Consider the following 5,000-nt stretch of genomic DNA (forward strand, 5'->3'; position numbering starts at 1 on the left):
GCACTCGCAGCCGCAAAAAAACGCTGGGCACATATATGTCTCGGAAGAGTAACGACAGTCCGAGTCTCCTGCGTGGGAAGAGTCTTTCTAGGCCCTGACCCACGGGAAGGGTGTAGCTTCCCCCATCCCGGACATTTGACGTCGTCACACTACCGGTATTGACTAATAGACTGATTGCTGATAATCATTAGCCATACACTGGGGGAAACGGCCGACAGGGGCGGCAACATAGTGGAGGCCGCAGTGTCACTAATGTACAGAGATAGAACAGTTTCGACTGGAACTAGAGTAACCGTATACACGGCACTGATTAGTAATAGATGCAGAGCCATCAGAATACAGATAATATATACAACCGTCCCTATACATGCTGAAAGACTCTGCACACAATGAGAACCACACGTCAGCCAGACACTCTTATCACACACTACTCTCTTATCACACACAATATCTAACCACCAGCATGGAAGAACATCCAGTGCATCCTCTCCGCCACATGACACAATCCACACTATCATTACCAGACCGGGAGGTCCACCCAGAAAACACAATATCCCACCCTTCCGACATCCGCACATTGCTCAGCTAAGCCACGAACACCCACACATGTCCTACACAGTGGTGCACCCAACATCACAATACTGCCTCCTGTCACAGCACACAAACAATGGCAGGAATGAAAGACACAGATCTGCCACAACCATGGAATCGGAGCGCCGCCTGTCATGAGCCAAAAGTGCATCCTGACGTGACAAATCGGATAATACCGCAGGCATCCAATTACGATAATCACTATCAACGAACCTGCCGCCCCCCCCCCCCAATACACCTTTCCCTACAACAATGTGTATCTGAACCTACGCTATATCGTACCTTAACCTAACCTATATCGTACCTTAACCTAACCTATATCGTACCTTAACCTAACCTATATCGTACCTTAACCTAACCTATATCGTACCTTAACCTAACCTATATCGTACCTAACCTAACCTATATCGTACCTTAACCTAACCTATATCGTACCTTAACCTAACCTATATCGTACCTTAACCTAACCTATATCGTACCTTAACCTAACCTATATCGTGCCTTAACCTAACCTATATCGTGCCTTAACCTAACCTATATCGTGCCTTAACCTAACCTATATCGTGCCTTAACCTAACCTATATCGTGCCTTAACCTAACCTATATCGTGCCTTAACCTAACCTATATCGTGCCTTAACCTAACCTATATCGTGCCTTAACCTAACCTATATCGTGCCTTAACCTAACCTAATTTGTGCCTTAACCTAACCTAATTTGTGCCTTAACCTAACCTAATTTGTGCCTTAACCTAACCTAATTTGTGCCTTAACCTAACCTAATTTGTGCCTTAACCTAACCTAATTTGTGCCTTAACCTAACCTAATTTGTGCCTTAACCTAACCTAATTTGTGCCGTAACCTAACCTAATTTGTGCCGTAACGTAACCCATGTTGTGCCGTAACGTAACCCATGTTGTGCCGTAACGTAACCCATGTTGTGCCGTAACGTAACCCATGTTGTGCCGTAACGTAACCCATGTTGTGCCGTAACGTAACCCATGTTGTGCCGTAACGTAACCCATGTTGTGCCGTAACCTAACCCATGTTGTGCCTTAACCTAACCCATGTTGTGCCTTAACCTAACCCATGTTGTGCCTTAACCTAACCCATGTTGTGCCTTAACCTAACCCATGTTGTGCCTTAACCTAACCCATGTTGTGCCTTAACCTAACCTACGTTGTGCCTTAACCTAACCCATGTTGTGCCTTAACCTAACCCATGTTGTGCCTTAACCTAACCCATGTTGTGCCTTAACCTAACCCATGTTGTGCCTTAACCTAACCCATGTTGTGCCTTAACCTAACCCATGTTGTGCCTTAACCTAACCCATGTTGTGCCTTAACCTAACCCATGGTGTGCCTTAACCTAACCCATGTTGTGCCTTAACCTAACCCATGTTGTGCCTTAACCTAACCCACGTTGTGCCTTAACCTAACCCACGTTGTGCCTTAACCTAACCCACGTTGTGCCTTAACCTAACCCACGTTGTGCCTTAACCTAACCTACGTTGTGCCTTAACCTAACCCATGTTGTGCCTTAACCTAACCCATGTTGTGCCTTAACCTAACCCATGTTGTGCCTTAACCTAACCCATGTTGTGCCTTAACCTAACCCATGTTGTGCCTTAACCTAACCCATGGTGTGCCTTAACCTAACCCATGGTGTGCCTTAACCTAACCCATGGTGTGCCTTAACCTAACCCATGTTGTGCCTTAACCTAACCCATGTTGTGCCTTAACCTAACCCATGTTGTGCCTTAACCTAACCCATGTTGTGCCTTAACCTAACCCATGTTGTGCCTTAACCTAACCCATGTTGTGCCTTAACCTAACCCATGTTGTGCCTTAACCTAACCCATGTTGTGCCTTAACGTAACCCATGTTGTGCCTTAACGTAACCCATGTTGTGCCTTAACCTAACCTATAATGTGCCTTAACCTAACCTAAAGTGCGCCGTAACCTAAACTATATTGCGCCTTAACCTGACGCACGTTGTCGCTGAACCTGCTCTGTAATTGTTATGCAACCCGTTAAAGTAGTGTAGTGTTGCCTAACCGCAACCCTCGCAATATAGTTCGCTACTCGCACTGCCCGGTCCCCTGTGTATCGCGTCATGTTAAACACCTTGCAGGTGTTGCTGACTTTCCACATGCTCCTGCTATACACTGTAGTGTGGATAGCAGCAGGACGTACATGCCCCCCCCCCCTTCCCCCCTGCCTTCGCAAGCTGGTCGGTGAGAAGTTTGCATGTTCAATGCCCTTCGCATGCCGACGTACTCAGCCTACGTTGTGGTACGGCCTGTCACCTGTCCGCCGATGTACGCAAAACCCACAAACTGTACTGCACATTGCTCCGTATGTACTGAATGATACATCGTGGCCCATGTGACCGTATGACGACAGCGCCTAGCAACGGCGGACCATACAGTCCAAATATTGTGCACGCAGCTACGTGTCGTCTCCCTATAAGAGCTGGATTGCAGTGTGGTACGCCATACAGACGTGTGGGAGGAACGGACGCCCTGGATGGCGATCAGCATGAGCAGTCTGTTGATGTAGTGGAGCGTGTATTCGGACGTAGTCGTCTCTTCTCACACACCGTGATAGCATGTTGCACCGCGTTCCACATCTGCGACATGCTGCAGAGGCGGGCTGACAGTCGTTCGCGCAATGGACACCGCATACGTACGGGGTCTACCTTCCACGTGTTCTCTAGGCGTGCACATGTTGTTGCGTCTATGTGGGCAGACGTAGTGTGTTGTGACACCTGACACAGGCATGCAATACTCGTTGCAAATGGCGATGGACGTGTACGTTTGCTGGTGACGTTACGCAAATGAACAACCGGTAACCCGTTGTGGTGCGGTTGTTCTCGCTAGAGGTGAATCAGTGTTGGCGACGATCGGTCGAGCTATTAACCGGTTGTTTCAGGGATACCCACCATGCCCACGAACGTGAAAGGGGACCCACCATGCCCACGAACGTGAAAGGGGATCTGGGTGTGAGGCGATACGCGGCGGTGGCTGGGTGGGACCGTCCCCGGCCGGTGAGGGGGGGCCGCCCGGCGTGCTGGCAGCGCGGTGCGTGGGCGCACGCGCTACAGCCGGCTGGTGGGGGCGGCCGGTGGCAGGCGCGCCGGCCGACGGACGCGGCAGGCGGCGCAGCTGCGCGCCGGCGCCCCCTGCTCGCGGCGCCTTGCGGCCAAAGTAGGTCCTCGCGGGCCCGGTGCGAAGCGCGGTGGCCATCTGCAGTGTGCTGGTCCGATTGAGGACTTTGTGCGCTGAGGATGCGCCGCCGCCCGGCGCTCGGCGCCGCGACGCCGTCTGCTGCTCGGTCGCCCCAGCGGTTCTCGCAGGTGGTTTGTATCGCAGCTGTGCGGACGTGTTGGCGCGTGCGCTGTGCTGGGAGAGTTCGCTTCGGCACCCAAGTAGGGCTTTTGTCCTTCTGTGGCGCTGGCGTTGGAGCTGCCGGTCACCGTAGGTGGCGCGTGTTGTCTCCCGCCGGCAATGCCACGACAGCACGCTCCCGGGCCTCTGTCGGCAGCGGCAAGCTCAGTTGGGAGCACGGGTGGTCGCACCTAAAGCGTCTACTCGCCTAACTCCGGGCGATTGCGCCTCTCTCGAACCCGACCAAGTACTTAGGACGGCGCTGCGCGCCGCCGGGACCTGAGAGGGTTTCGAGGTGTGTTGTGCAGGGGAGCTCAGCCTCCTCCTGTTTGCAGAATAATTGAGCGGACGCTTGCGTGTTCGCGCGGGCCCCCGGGACACACTCCCGGGCGGCCGGCTGCTCAGCTCTAGTTGACGCAGCTCCCTGGTTGATCCTGCCAGTAGTCATATGCTTGTCTCAAAGATTAAGCCATGCATGTCTCAGTACAAGCCGCATTAAGGTGAAACCGCGAATGGCTCATTAAATCAGTTATGGTTCCTTAGATCGTACCCACGTTACTTGGATAACTGTGGTAATTCTAGAGCTAATACATGCAAACAGAGTCCCGACCAGAGATGGAAGGGACGCTTTTATTAGATCAAAACCAATCGGTCGGCTCGTCCGGTCCGTTTGCCTTGGTGACTCTGAATAACTTAGGGCTGATCGCACGGTCCTCGTACCGGCGACGCATCTTTCAAATGTCTGCCTTATCAACTGTCGATGGTAGGTTCTGCGCCTACCATGGTTGTAACGGGTAACGGGGAATCAGGGTTCGATTCCGGAGAGGGAGCCTGAGAAACGGCTACCACATCCAAGGAAGGCAGCAGGCGCGCAAATTACCCACTCCCGGCACGGGGAGGTAGTGACGAAAAATAACGATACGGGACTCATCCGAGGCCCCGTAATCGGAATGAGTACACTTTAAATCCTTTAACGAGTATCTATTGGAGGGCAAGTCTGGTGCCAGCAGCCGCGGTAATTCCA

The 5,000-nt window shown here is 52.0% G+C and overlaps 1 non-coding gene across 1 annotated transcript in view; it reads left to right on the forward strand.

Moving 5' to 3' along the window:
* Positions 1-4,397: 4,397 nt before the first annotated feature.
* LOC126446585 (small subunit ribosomal RNA) overlaps positions 4,398-5,000 on the forward strand; it is a 1,909-nt gene continuing 1,306 nt past the window's right edge. The window contains exon 1 of the ribosomal RNA XR_007583354.1: positions 4,398-5,000. This exon is cut by the window's right edge and continues 1,306 nt beyond it. This is a non-coding gene — a ribosomal RNA (small subunit ribosomal RNA).

This window comes from Schistocerca serialis, unplaced genomic scaffold, assembly GCF_023864345.2.
Source record: "Schistocerca serialis cubense isolate TAMUIC-IGC-003099 unplaced genomic scaffold, iqSchSeri2.2 HiC_scaffold_405, whole genome shotgun sequence".
NCBI classification, from domain to species: domain Eukaryota; kingdom Metazoa; phylum Arthropoda; class Insecta; order Orthoptera; family Acrididae; genus Schistocerca; species Schistocerca serialis.